The following is a 15637-nucleotide window of genomic DNA, read 5'->3' as shown; positions in this document are numbered from 1 at the left end:
TTCCAGCAGCAGAGTTGACTAGTTACAAGAGAGATGGTAACTTAAAATATTTACAGCCTAGTCCTTTATGGTAAATGATTGCCAACTCCTAGCTTGGGGTGTAGCATCCATAGCTCTTGGCCTGGCAGTGTAGGTCATGGAAACTTGGATCTAACCAACCTTCCTAAGCCTTATTTTCATTTATTTGAAGACATAACATCTACTTCACTGAAATGCTCTTCTCCATTTGTCCCCACTTAACTCCTTTTCCTCCCTTGCCTTCTCCAAAGCTCCACTTAATTCCAACAGCTTTTAAGTTTTTTCCTAAAATTTATTATTATTGCTCTTATTTTATTTATTTAGCCACTTGGCTATAAGATCTTATTAATAGTTCCTCGACCAGAGACTAAACCTGGGACAGGGAAGAGAAAGCACCAAGTCCCGTTAGGATTTCCCTGTACCACTAGGGAATTCCCCCCACACCTCAATAGCTTTTAGACATCCTTCTCTTTCTCCATAAAAAGTGAGATCATACAGATTTATATTCCATGAGGTTAAAAAAGAAAAGTCATTTTTAAAGTGCCCAAAGGTATTCTCCATAGCACTATTTACAGTAGTAAAAGATGAAAAATATCCTAATGTACACCAATTGGGCAGGGTGAACAAGGTCAAGGCAATTCACACAACGGAGGATGGAACAGCTGTGCCAAGGGGTGAACTTCATCACTATGACCACTACATTACACCACCATGACCACAACAGAACAAGAGCCAGGAGAGAGTAAATGAGAAAAAGCAAGGTGGAGGGAAATGTGCACAGCATACTACTATTTGCCTAAGAAGGGGGTGAGATATAAGTATTAATATGAAAACATACAACCATTTGCTGAGATTTGTTTTTTCAAAGGTGCAAGGAGAAGTCCTATCTTTTTCAATCGCTACATAAGGGGAGGGAGGATGGAAATGCATGTGTGTTCAGTTGCTCAATCGTGTCCGACTCTGTGCAACCCTACAGACTGTAGTCCGTCAGTCTTCTCTGACCAAACGATTCTCCAGGCAAGAATACTGAAGTGGGTTGCCATGCCCTTCTCCAGGGGATCGTCCCAGCCCAGGACTGAACCCTTGTCTCTTATGTCTTCTGTATTGGCTGGAGGGTTCTTTATCACTATCACATCTGGGAAACCCAGGATGGAAAAGGGTGTTTGCATGAGCAAACACCTCTGAACATATACACCTTATGTTATGGATGAGACATGGAAACCTTGACCATGTTGTGCAAAATTATTTAAACTGAAACTGAAAAAAAGAATTTCCTAAAAGCAAAAAAAAAAAAAAAAAAAAAAAAGAAAGGAAGAAAGCAATGAACCTAACTATATATCCAGTTGGTGATATAATGACAGAGAAGAACTATTCCAAATGTCTTTAAAATACTCTATTGTGCACATGGTATAAAGCAGACGAAAACATATAACACCATTAGTGAAACAGAAATCTGGGTGAGTGAAAAAATACAAAGTTGATAAAGCTAGGTAAAAGCCCTGTATATCTGAATTGCACTCAGAAGTATTATTATTAATTAATAATGAGTTTTATCTCTGTGTATGTATGCATACACACAGACACACATTCATCAGCACCTACTCCCTAGTTCAGTTCACAGAGAGGATCCAGGAATAACACTAAATCCAGTAGTAATAAATATTCCTAGTTTCTACATTGTACCTTCTAAATACTCAAAAGAACTAGGGTTTTTTAGAGAAGCAGTGGATCCAAGTTTGGGGTACAAAATGGATAAGAAAAACCAATAACATTTTGTCATACAAGAAAGGACACAAAAACACAAATTATGCCAAAATGACTTGGTCAATACTTTCCACTGGTTAAATATGGGACAATTTGAGTATCAATAAGAATATTAAATTGAAAGACATCAGTAACATTTACACTGAAAAAAATAAAAAGAAAAAAAAACAGCCAAAACAAAACACCCTCAATGTTAACTTTTAGATAACCCTACAAAAGAGAACTCATTGCTTTTTCAACAGAGTCAAAGCATCAAGCATTTATCCTGACATTTCTATGTGAATCTCAGGGTAAACAAACAGTTGTGATTAAATGTCTTTCTTCCTTCCTTTCTATTTTTTTGGCCACACCACACTGCTTGCAGGATCTTAGTTCCCTGATCAGGAATTGAACCTGGGCCCCAGCAGTGAAAGCACTGAGTTCCAACCAGTGGACCACCAGGGAACTCCCTGAATTTCTTTTTATATATGTATTCTCATTTATAAACAAGGAAGGAATGACAGAATTGGCATATCACTATTTTGCAATCACTAATGAATTAAAAGACATAGGTAATAGGCATCACTGATCAACAGTATCACAAAATAAGACCACCGTTTATTATGTATTTCTTAATGAAAATACACAGCCTGCCTATGATATAGTCTTGCCAAATAAAACAAAAGTCTGTATATGAAGCTGACCAAAACTCGAGATTCAGTGAACAAATTACAGCAAACACAAGGAACAGAGGAACATGTTAAATGGCACTATGGGGAATCAATGATGAAAATCCAGATTGTGAACATTTCTACAGCACAGTTTCTCAACCTCAGCACTACTGATGTTTTGGGCCACATAATCCTTTGTTGTGAGGGGCTGTCTGTGTCCTGTGGGTTGTTTAGCAGGACCCTTGGTCTCTACCCACTAGATGTCAGCAGCACCTCCAAGCAGTGACAATAAGAACTGTCTCTAGGCAGTGCCAAATGAAGAGAGAGATCATCCAAGGTGGAGAATCTCTGCTGTCAAGGATAAACAGCCAGTTTCTCCAATAAATCATAAGGGTAGGAAAAGATGGAAGGGTAACCTGTAGATCAAATGGAGATTAGAAACATGTCAATCAACTGCAATGTATTTTTTAAAAACTATTTATTTATTTACTTATTTGGCTGCACCAGGTCTTAGTTGCGGCATGTGGGGTCTAGTTCCTTGACCAAGGGATCGAACCTGGACCCCCTGCATTGGTAGCGAGGAGTTTTAGCTACTGGACCATTAGGGAAGCCCCCAATTGCAATGTATAAACCTTATTTGGATCCTGATTCAAAGAAATTAAAAAAAAACAGACAAAGAAATTTGAACAGTGATTTGATATTTAATGATATTAAGGAAGCATTGGTAATTTCTATGTTTTTGGTGTGATAAGGTTTCGTAGATATGTTTTTAAGTCTTATCGATTAGGGACATGTAATGAAATACTGACAGAGGAAAAAATTAAATAGCAAAGCAGTGCCTCCAAGTAACTGGTGGGAGACAGGAAGGTATACGTGATGTAAGACCAGCTAAGAATTAATCATCATTGAACTTGAGTGATGGGCATGTAGCTCACCATACAATTCTCTTAACTTCTGGATATGTTTGAAAGTCTCCGTAAGGGCTTCTGTGGTGGTGCAGAGGTTAAGAAAGTCTCCATAATACAGAGGTATGAATAAATCAATCTGGCAGGTAATTTCAGTCCCAGTCCTCACAGAGCACATAAGCTCCAGAATGACCAGCAGAGGGATGTAAGAATCTGTAGTTCCCCAGGTCTGTCCAGTTTCTAAACGCCTCTTGGGGTCCTACTGGGATGCTGAAAGTAATCATATTGTTTACGACACAGCCCTTAGACACAGGAGCCAACTGCTTAGCTGCGAGTTCTTTCAGTGCTGGGAGAAAACTTGTGTTGGGCTGAGTGGGCGCTAGAATTCTGGCATCTAAGGTGGCATCTGCCTAAGGGATATTCTAGGGCAAATTTGTCTATAAAGGATTTTTGCCTAAGTCCTGGATACAGACGTTCGCCTCCAAGTAAGGTATCAAATTTTCCTCATCCTGGAAGGAACCCAAGCTCTGTGAGCTGCCCAGCCCACCTCAAATCATCATCCTAGGTAAGAGAAAATAAACTTCTATCTTGTTTAACCTATCAGGATTTATAGTCTGTTCCACCATGCACAGCAAAACTTATTCCAATTAAGCCAGAAATAAATTCTTCTTTCTCTTGGAAGGCTGTTCTAGCCTACAAGAAGTAGCCACTTCTTTCTCTGAACTGACTCTCTTCCTGCACATTCGTCACTGATGCCTCTGCACTCTTCCTGGAATTTCTTTCTTCCTGGAAACTTGCAGACCAAACATGACGATGTCATTGCGTGCTCCAGGGCCAATTCTTATTTCTGTCCTTCCTAGCTCAGAGCATTGACTGTGCCTCCTCTGAATCTGAGTTTCTGTGAACAGTGGCCACCAGAGAGGACAAGGGCCTTGCTCCACACAGCTTATCCCCCAGGCCTGTGTTAAACTCTCCAGTGGGACAGAAAAAGGAACCAAGAATCCTGTGTGACCCAGATGCCTAAGCCAAATGCTCTCCTGCAGTGGAGATAGAGTCATTCTTCACTCCTTAGAGGTAAATAAATGGACGACTATAAAATGTTCAGGGATTTGAACATTTGAACATTCCTGGGGAATGTTCAGGATCAGGTAATAAAAGACTAATAAAAAAGACTTCTTAAATGTCACTTATTTCCCTCTCTTGCTCAAGGATTGGGTTCTATCCCAGTCTTCTAGAAGCTATGTTTATAGGCATGGGATAAAACCTTAACCAAGATTTAAATTATCCTAGGAGACTTTTCCGCCAAATCACTTTTGCTTAAGTATCACTTGAATATAAAACTGAAGATCAATGATCTTTGTAAAATGGAACCAAAATTGTCTCATGTGTATTACAACTCTGTTCATTTAGCACACTTTCCTACCCTGACAACCCATCAATTGATAGATAAATAACAAATTGCCAAGTCAGAATTTATCTTTGCAAGATGATGGTAAGGTCATCTTGGACTAATCATTATCTAATTGAAATGTGAGAATTCACCTCTGATCACCACTTCAACAAAGGAAATACTGACCCCTCTCTATTCATTCAGTCTCAATTTCACTAAACTCAGATAGTTCCTCTATAAACAAACAAGCATGCATGCATGCTAAGTCGTTCAGTCGTGTCCAACTCTTTGTGACCCTAAGGACTGTAGCCCACCAGGCTCCTCTGTCCATGGGATTTCCCAGGCAAGAACACTGAAGAGGGTTGCCATGCCCAGGCATTGTCTAAAGACATCTCTTTCATGCTTATTTCGGGAACACGCACAAAATAGGTCAAGATGTTTGGAGAATAAGCACTATTTGCACTGAGGACCCCTTGTTAATGCCACCACCTTGACCTAGCAGAGGAGACAAAGAGGAACTCCATCTGTGGCCTCTGACACAGAAAGCAGATGACAGGCTCCATGGTAGACAGTGGAGAGACTGCTGGTTCCACTATTAAAGCTCCACCTGGGTCTATTTAGTAAGGAAGGCAAGCATCCCAGAGAAGGGAGAAGGCCAACACTGTGTGGACCCAACAGCCATCCATCTGGTCACTGTCAGAACAGTAACTCACTAAACTCAGTTAAGCCAGACGATTTACTCCGACCAGTCCATTCATGAGAGAAAGTAAAGTGTGTTCAAAGTACAACTTGATTGTCTCTCCAATCTTTCTAAAATAACTACCAAAACACACCTTATATTAAGATAATCAGAGAATTCCCCTGGTGGTCCAGTGGCTAAATGCACCTAACTCACACACAGATACTTGAAGGTCTAAGAAAACCCTTAGATCAATAACCACCATTGATAAAGCACCTTTGCAGTTTGCCAGCACGACAAAGAGTATAAAGCCCTCTTTACTGCTTTGAATTCACAAAAGGGACATTAAGCAGGTAAGTACTTTCCAATTTCCAGTCATTCTGTATAAGGAGTCCCTGATCACACAGTGCAGCCACAAGGTTGAAGATGGGAATTAAAACAGAGCTGATTCTCCTAGAGCAGCAGGAATTTTTCGGGGGAAGATAGAGGTTTGTTGAAGAAAGCATGCAAGAGACAGAAGTTTTTTCTAATCTATAAAATTACAGCTGCCACCATGCCCCCAGCCTGTGCCAGAATCTAAGAAGCACTTCCCAGTGGAGACCTTGGATAGCTGTCACTGAGATTCTCAACTTCACGGTATACAAAATGTCAAGGGTAACATCTGTGTCATGGGGCTGGTGTGAAGATTTCCATAGACACCAGGCCTCTAGTACCAAGGTGTCTAACACATCAGGTCCTCATTAGATGGTGGTTAAGGTCAAAGATCAATTGGGCTTCATTGGTGACTCAGTGGTGAAGAATTTGCCTGCCTAGACAGGAGATGTGGGTTCAATCTCTGGTTCAGGAAGATCCCCTGGAGACGAAATGGCAACCCACTCCAGTTTTCTTGCCTGGAAAATCTCACGGACAGAGAAGCCTGGCGAGCTACAGTCCGTGGTCTCGCAAAAGAGTCGGACATGACTTAGTGTTTAAACAACAACAATGTCAAAGACCAGGCTACTGTCCCTTTGTAGACACCAGAGTCTGAAGCTACTTTTCCAACAGCAGAAAACAACAACAACAACAAAAACTTCTCCTGGCCATCAGCACTAGCTCACAGGCAGGTAGCACACCCAGAAATCAGTTCTTGCTAAAGCCTGTGCCAGTGAGACCTCCAAAAATAAAGTGGGTTCCCAGCAGGGATGAGAAGGCAGAGTCTAGAAAAAGACTCAAGACCGCTGGGGCTGTGTGCAAGGGAGGATCCACTCACACGTGCTCCATCGCAGGGCCTAGGCGTGAGGACATCAGGCTCGGAGAGGAAGAGATATAACCACTACATAATCTGACTGCCATGGGAGCTGCAGCTACCTAGTGATGATAGAGTCAAAGGTTGCTTCTTGGTTTTAACATTTGGAGTCAAGTTATAGGTAACTCATGGAAACCTTTGCAGGGATGAAAGAATATAATTATTACCAACTCCGAGAATATAAAATTAAAAGGTACAGCTGCCCAAAATGGAAAGGCTCAGTGGAGGAAGGATGGTAGACAAGAAACAGTGACTCTAGGACCCAGAAACAGTGCCTCTAAGACTGGAAGAGGCTGCACGTGTCATCCAAGGGCACAGAGGGAGGATTCAAAGCATGAATCAGCCATAGAAGGAAGAGAGGTCAGAAAGAGCTAAACAGCCATCACAAGATACCAAAAACCTGCTTTTTAAAACTGATAAAGGGAGAAATGGTGCTGCAAGCATAATATTTATATATGTGGAAATCACCGAACAAGCAGGAAAAATGATCCGTGGGGGTGGCGGGGACTGCAGAGAGTGGTTACTTCTAAGAAGTAAAGCTGGTAAGTGAAGGAAGAGAGAGGATGAGATACTTGTTCCTTTCCATGAGAAGCTTTTCTGTAGCATTTTCTGTTTTTAGCCATTTGCATACATTACTTTGACTTAATTTTTTTTTTTTAAATGAAAGATCTTCTATAAGACCATTGTTTAGACCACAGCAGGAGGATTCTTCTCAACTTCTACCAGGCCTGACCTTGGTGTGTTGAGAAGACTGCAGCTGGCTTTACGCTGTGTTTCCTTTATTTTAATCTTAACGAAGTCATGTTTAAACTCTACAAGTGCAGGAGGCATTTTACAGTTCTGGAAAGCCGTCCAATTCTGGTTTGTTGTAAACAGAATAGAAAGGCTTTGAGGGTCATTTTAGATTGTCAGAAAATGGGGCTTCACAGCTAAGAAAACAAGAGAGGCATTTTCAAGATACATATTCAATAGGCACAAGTATTCAGAGCCTTGGAGTCCATGAAATACAATCAATTCTTAGACAGCAAAGGCTCAAATCTTGAGTTCTCCAGGAAGGCTTTTAAACTTTGAAAGAAATTAACTGATGAGCATAATTAGCCAAAAAGCTTAAGAAACAGCATATTCTACAACACCCATGGATTAAGTTTAATTGCGAAAAACGATCTGGAAATGGTTATTTTGTTGTTGTTGCACAACATTTAGCAAATACAGACAGCAGAGGAAGGACCCCATCACAAGTCTGGAAATCCTGATCAAGGCGATAATGCTAATTAGGACTCTCAGCCACTCCGAGAGCCACAGCGGGTGGCAAGGGGCAATGCCTACAGTCAACAAGCAGAGTCACCTCGGGAAACCACCTAATGGAGATGGCAGGAAGACAGAAGTGCATAACAGATTACATTTTTAATGAAGAAAAGCAAGCACAGGAACAACTTATCTTTTCTGACATAGCCGATTAAGTGACTGATACAGAGTAACAAATAGCTATGTAGATCCTGCCTTGAATTTTACAGATTCAATCCTCTCCTAAACAGCTCTGGGAACTAAAAATTCCCCAAGAGCCAAAAACAATGTTTTTCATTTAAAATCAGTTTTAAAATATTTTTTCTTACTAGCCTGCAGGGAACATGGAGATAAGTTCAGATTATTGCATCTATTCTCAAATCTGGAATATACCATGAGTCATTAAGTTAAACACTAAACAAATCATTTATCACATGCTCTCCTCCATCTACTCTCCATCAATCTCTCTCATCTCTCTCACTTGCTTGCAATGCTTTAAAGCATCCCGTTTATTCTTGTGAAGCATGGTTGTCTCACATTTAATAGCTTATCGCTACAACATCTCACCCAGCATGGCCTTGCCTTCTGAGCGGCTCACAACATGACTGATTGATAACACTGCTCATTCTTTAAATTTTATTCAGAGTAGGACTGGCCCAGATCCCTACAATTCTACTTCCTCTCATTTATGTCAAAATAAAAGTGCCTCTAGCATTTATTCATGACTTCAGACACTTTCAGAAACGCTAACATTTCAGATCATCTCTCTTATTCCTATACATTTAAGAGAAGTGTTTCTGTTATTGTCATCATTGTTTGATACAGCTTTTCCCTTTAAAGAAAGGGGGTGGGGTGGGGTGGGCAGTAAAATAAATATCCCTGGGGTGGAAGCAACCCAACTGAAGCATACAAATCAGGCAGTAAACCAAGTGTCGGGCTGACAGAAGGGGAAACAACCAGATAAGTCTGTCAGATTTCATTTAAGTTTCCCAGAAACTAGGAATATTAAAACACAAGAAAGCCAGACATCACTGGGGGGAAGAATTTAAAAGGACTGAATCACCACGTTGCAATCAACAAAGACCATAGTTAACAACACAGCATTCCTGAAGCAATCAGGGTTGGGCATGCAGCATCGTGAACCATGTGTTAACTACTGCTCTCCCTCACACTATCTCACTGTCCTCATACTTCAGTCCATTATTGCCTGTGTCCTCCACCCATCCCACCCCTCCAACACATCCTCACATCTCCAAGGAGAAGTAAGCAAGAACCATACTCTTCCGTTCTCTACAGACCCAGGGCATAAGAACACACCTGGCACACTGGTTTTGGATCTGAAATTGATGGGAAAGCCATATATCTGATGCTGGGAAAGACTACAGACAGAAGGGGAAGGGGGTGACAGAGGATGAGATGGCTGGAAGGCATCACTGACTCAATGGACACGACTTTGAGCAAGCTCTGGGAGATGGTGAAGGACAGGGAAACCTGGCACGCTACAGTCCATGGGGTCGCAGAGAGTTGGACACAACTGAGCGACCGAACAACAATGGTATATCTGATGTGTTTCCTGTCCACTGTGCCCAGCCCTTCACTGAGACTGGCCACCTAGTGCTGTCTGCACATCCTCAAAAGACAACATCTGTGTCAAGACACCCAGAAGATATCAGGGCAGGATGGCTCCTTTACTTTTTCCTGTCCTGTATATGTCTGGTCCCATTGCCCTCAGCTCCTAACTCTTGACCATGTCCTTGACCCCTTCCCAGCCTTGCATTCCTCACACTTGGCATTTGCAATTGTGTCCAGAGTTAGATATTCAGCCCTTCTCACCCCTAGCTCTCAGTATCCCTAAAGTGCAGGCAGACACTTATCCATCAAACATCACGTGTCCAGAGGCTGCCCACAGTGGTATGAAGCGAGGATTCTGTACACTTTTATCAGACAACTCAACACACTGTCACGTCTTCATTTTTCCACTGACTGCGAGGTGGCTCACAGATAAATTTAATGTTCACATGGACGAGCCATTTTCACTTAGGTTCCCCAGCAGAACAATCCCTTGTCTTTTCACCTCTGACTTCTTGTCAGAGAAGTCAACCATGCCAGCTGTCACAGTACTTTCTGAAAATAGCCAATGTATATAACTAGAGTATATTTCTTTCCCACTTTAAAGGAATGATACAGTTTTAGAGGTAGAAGAGCTCTTATCAATCATACACCCCAATATTTCCCAGAAATCAGTCCCCAGGCCTGCACTAGTTGATGTTTAATGGTCAGTAGTCACCAGAGAAACAAGAAAGAGGAAGGAAATAAAGAGCTTTTTCACAATGCTAAACACAATCAAAAGGCAAATTCACGACACACCTACTTTTTCAGTATTAAAATATTTTTCTTTCATGAAATGATATTAGCAGATGCTAGTTATTTTTGAAAAATATTTATGAAAAATTGTAAATACAAAATAAAGAGATTAGCATATAAATAGAGAACACTCATGTACTATCCAGCTTAAACAATTATCAACTTCCTTTAAGTATAGCCTGAAAAATCTAGTAAAAATAGATCTTCATTTTCTGTTTTCCTCTTCCACAAAATCTAAAAGTGTGGGAATTATGAGGCTGGGCCAGCCTCTACATTTTACAGATAAGGATTTGGAGACTAGCAGAGATTAACCCGTCTAGAGTTGCACAGCTGGTCAAGAACTAATATATCTGTTATGCCATGATACGGTTTTGGAGCAGAAACCAATCCTTTTTAACCTGTTAGACTTTAACTGAGTCACAGCCAAAACTTGAAGAAGACCGCCTTTTGTCCCTGCCCTGGGCACTTCATACACAGTACTTGGGAGCAGAGAGAAGGCAATGGCACCCCACTGCAGTATTCTTGCCTGGAAATCCCATGGATGGGGGAGCCTGGTAGGCTGCAGTCCACGGGGTCGCTAAGAGTCGGACACGACTGAGCGACTTCACTTTCACTTTTCACTTTCATGCATTGGAGAAGGAAACAGCAACCCATTCCAGTGTTCTTGCCTGAAGAATCCCAGGTACGGCAGAGCCTGGTGGGCTGCCGTTTATGGGGTTGCATAGAGTTGGACACGACCGAAGCGACTTAGCAGCAGCAGCAGGCACAACAAATACAACTAAATGAGGAAAACCAATAATCTGTAACCAATGTATACTTCATCTCACACTGTAGCAATTGTGTCCCATTGCTGGAGGGCTCCAGGAACCACTAAACTGTTTCAGCACAAAGATTACTGAAAATAGGTCCATCATTACTAAAAAAAAAAAAGGGTATCTTTCTAGATATCATGCTGCTGCTGCTGCTGCTAAGTCACGGCAGTCGTGTCCGACTCTGTGTGACCCCATAGACGGCAGCCCACCAGGCTCCTCTGTCCCTGGGATTCTCCAGGCAAGAATACTGGAGTGGGTTGCCATTTCCTTCTCCAGTGCATGAAAGTGAAAAGTGAAAGTGAAGTCGCTCAGTCGTGTCTGACTCTTCATGACCCCATGGACTGTAGCCTACCAGGCTCCTCCGTCCATGGGATTTCCCAGGCAAGAGTACTGGAGTGGGGTGCCATTGCCTTCTCCTTAGATATCAATATGCATGAGTTACTATACAATATTTGACTTTTTCTTTCTTCACTCTGTATAATAGGCCCTAGGTTCATCCACCTTGTTAGGACTGACACAAATACATTCTTTTTTATAGCTGAGTAATATTCCATTGTACCCCACTCCAGTACACTTGCCTGGAAAATCCCATGGGTGGAGGAGCCTGGTAGGCTGCAGTCCATGGGGTTGCGAAGAGTCAGACACGACTGAGCGACTTGACTTTCACTTTTCACTTTCATGCATTGGAGAAGGAAATGGCAACCCACTCCAGTGTTCTTGCCTGGAGAATCCCAGGGACTCGGGAGCCTGGTGGGCTGCCGTCTATGGGGTCACACAGAGTCAGACACGACTGAAGCGACTTAGCAGCAACAGCAATATTCCATTGTATGTGAGTGAGTGAAGTCGCTCAGTCGTGTCCAACTCTTTGCGACCCCATGGACTACAGCCCACTGGGCTCCTCCATCCATGGAATTTTCCAGGCAAGAGTACTAGAGTGGGTTGCCATTTCCTTCTCCAGGGGATCTTCCCAACCCAGGGATAGAACCCGGGTCTCCCGCATTGCAGGCAAACACTTTACCGTCTGAGCCACCAGGGAAGTACCAATGTATAAGGTACCACAATCTCTGCATCCATGGAGACAGTCCTAGAGAACAGAATTGTGGACACGGTAAGGGAAGGAGAGTGTGGGACTAATTGAGAGAATAGCATGGAAACATATACATTCCGTATGCAAAAGAGATGGCAGGCGGAAATTTGCTGTGTGACACAGGAAGCTCAACCCAGTGCTCTGGGATAAACTAGAGGGGTGGGGTGGGGAGGGAGATGGAAGGGGAGTTCAGGAGGGAGGGGACACATGTATACCTCTGGCTGATTCATGCTGATGTATGGCAGAAACCAACACAATATTGTAAAGCATCCTCCAATTAAGAAACAAAAAAGGTTGCTCAAAGTTCCACATTAACTTCTCATCTAGTACTTCCCTCCCTATCTCCAAAATTATAAGGTAAATTTTGAGTGAGAGAATGACAGTCCACACAATAAGGTAAAAAACCAGCTACTAACCCCTTTTTCCAAGCCCTACCATGCCCCCATCAAACTAGCAGACGGAAAAAAATCACACAGCAGTGGAGGTAATAAGACCAGGCAGCTACACTCAGATCTCACAGAACCGTGGTTAAAAAAAAAAAAAATCAAACAAGACAGCATGAAGCGACAATGTTTTAATGCTCTGTAAAATTTTATCAGTGCAGGAAGGTGACCCATTGAAAATAAAATAGTTTTTTTTAACAGACTCACCTAAATTCTCAGTTTATGTGAAATCGATTTCCCTGAAGCATCTGAGAATCCTTCAGCAGCAATACCTAAAACAGTTATGAAAACCATCAGAATCAACTAATGTTATAGACATCAGTTTTCAAAAAAAAAAAAAAAAAAAATCTCAATCTATACATTTGGTCATTTCCCCCACACTAAGCGCAAAAGGAAATAACTCAGGAAACAATGAATTTCCGCTGCAACACATGGGCTGGGAATTTTCTTGACCAACAGGGAATCGAGGTCCCAAGGCACTTATTTCAGAGACCAACATTACGTTCCAGTTGGCAAAGAAGCAAAACACATTATTTTCTTCCCTGTGATGGGAATGTTTAATGGCTTTAGATTTAAACAAAGATCAAATATATACATTATCCTTCCTGCCCCCACCTATATTTAAAACAAAAATCACAGGCACTGTACTGATTGTTTTTAAAATCAGCATACGTGAGCTCTGTCTTATTCACTTTTTCCCTCCATAGTTCCTGAAACCCATCTGTGAAGCAGTCCCGTCTTGCTTCCACTGTTCCCATCGACTCCCAGTTCTCTGAGGCACTGATATCCAAGCATTTAGCACCTTATCCATGCAAACCCAATTTGAAAGAAAGAAGAACCATAATAGATCACAGATTATGGCCAAGAAAATGGGCCAGCATTAAACATTAAACAATGACTGCTGTTAATAGTTAAACAATGGTCTGAGTGAGAACACATATATGAAAGAATCAGACAATAAACATGCAGCCACAGAAACAGGCTTCATATGAAATAGACCAAGTGCATGTAATTTAGTCTGGGTAAGTATGTGAGACTAGTTAATAAAAGATGTTGGCTGGCTGTATGGGAGGAGAGAAAAATCTAGCGCGCTCTTTCTCTCTCTCTATTTAAAGAGAATAAATTCAAAATAGAATCAAATGAGTACTAGAAAAATATACAGATGAATAGTTTTATAATATTAAGATAGAAAGACCCTTTTTAAACATGACATCAAAATGTAAAACTCAAGGACTAAGACATTTGGCTCGCAACATTTTTTTTTTTTAAATCCCAAAAACAGGAAAGGCAAAAAACAAGTAAAAAATAAAGACAACAAACAAACATAGATACTTTGGGTAAAATAAGAAACTAAGTAAAATTATTCATACAAGAGCTAAAGGACGGACTTCCCTGGCAGTCTAGTGGTTAACATTTCACCTTCCAATACACGGGGTGTGGGTTCAACCCCTAGTCAGGGAGCTAAGACCCCCCATGCCTCAAGGCTAAAAAACCAAAACATAAAAACAGAAGCGGTATTGTAACAAATTCAATAAAGTCTTTAAAAATGATCTGTATCCAAAAAAAATCTTTTAAAAAAGTCAATAAAGAAATTAATACCCCAGCTCAAAATGGATGAAGCAAATTAATAAACTTCCCATGAGAAGAAATAGAACAGTGAACAATAACAAATGCATGAAGAGATACTCATTATACTAACAACGGGAAAACACAACTTCAGAAAACCAAGCTCCTTTTATCTGTCAGATTGGTGATGATGTCCAAGACTGACAGGAGCTGTTGTTATGGCCACAGCTCACGATGCAGCCACTTTGGCCATTATATCAGCATGTAAAATGGCACACCTTTTTTTTTTTTTTTTTTTAATTTTATTTTTAAACTTTACATAATTGTATTAGTTTTGCCAAATATCAAAATGAATCCACCACAGGTATACATGCGTTCCCCATCCTGAACCCCCCTCCCTCCCCATTCCATCCCTCTGGGTAGTCCCAATGCACCAGCCCCAAGCATCCAGTATCGTGCATCGAACCTGGACTGGCAACTCGTTTCATACATGATATTTTACATGTTTCAATGCCATTCTCCCAAATCTTCCCACCCTCTCCCTCTCTCACAGAGTCCATAAGACTGTTCTATACATCAGTGTCTCTTTTGCTGTCTTGTACACAGGGTTATTTGATCTAGCAATCTTTCTCTAAGAATCTACTCAAAATAGATTATTGTGAAAGCAGAAAGATGGATACACATAACATGCTTATAATCACTGAAGGCAGAGGGAGTAAGTATCCTAAAGGTTTACAAATAGGAGATGTCAAGTAAACATGTATTTATTGATGATAGTTATTGGTATGAAAAGAGCCATGATACACGTGTGAGTGAATAAAACCGGCAAGACTTCCCTGGTGGCACAGTTGATAAGCATCCGCCTGCCAATGCAGGTAACACGTGTTCTATCCCTGGTCTGGGGAAGATCCCACACGCTGAAGAACAACTGAGCCTGTGTGTTACAACTACTGAAGCCTGTGTGCCTAGAGCCCATGCTCCACAACAAGAAAAGCCACCGCGATGAGACCTGTGCACGACATTGAAGAGCAGCCCTTGCTTGCCGCAAATAGAGAAAGCCCATGCACAGCAACAAAGACCTAGTGCAGCCATAAATAAATAAATAAAACTTAAAAAATAAAATAAAACAGGTAAATGACCATGCAAAGTATGATTACATTTCTGCGTGTGCATGCCAGTGTTTCTAGATGTGCTTATACGTGCTAGAAGGACATTTATTAAAACAGTAATGATTGCCTGACTATCTGAATTTTAAAGCATTCCTGCTTTTCTTATAACTGCTTGAATTTCATATAATGAGCATGAATTTTTTTTTCCCCCAAAGAACACAGCGGAGCTGTTTTTTAATGTCACGCTTGAGTGTAAAGTAATACACTGCATAGATTGCTAC

At 41.3% G+C, this 15637-nt stretch overlaps 1 protein-coding gene across 7 annotated transcripts in view; it reads right to left on the bottom strand.

The window, feature by feature from the left end:
* TLN2 (talin 2) overlaps positions 1-15637 on the bottom strand; it is a 502016-nt gene that overhangs the window by 274142 nt on the left and 212237 nt on the right. For all 7 annotated transcript variants that reach the window (XM_044925074.2, XM_044925075.2, XM_044925072.2 and 4 more), the window contains one exon: positions 12889-12953. The gene's annotated coding sequence lies outside the window, so the exon portion shown is untranslated. The remainder of the gene's footprint in view (positions 1-12888; positions 12954-15637) is intronic.

The sequence above is a fragment of the Bubalus bubalis genome, chromosome 11 (genome assembly GCF_019923935.1).
Source record: "Bubalus bubalis isolate 160015118507 breed Murrah chromosome 11, NDDB_SH_1, whole genome shotgun sequence".
In the NCBI taxonomy this organism is placed as follows: Eukaryota; Metazoa; Chordata; class Mammalia; order Artiodactyla; family Bovidae; genus Bubalus; species Bubalus bubalis.
The sequence above is the reverse complement of the archived record's forward strand: the minus strand, read 5'-3'. Positions and strand labels throughout refer to the sequence as shown.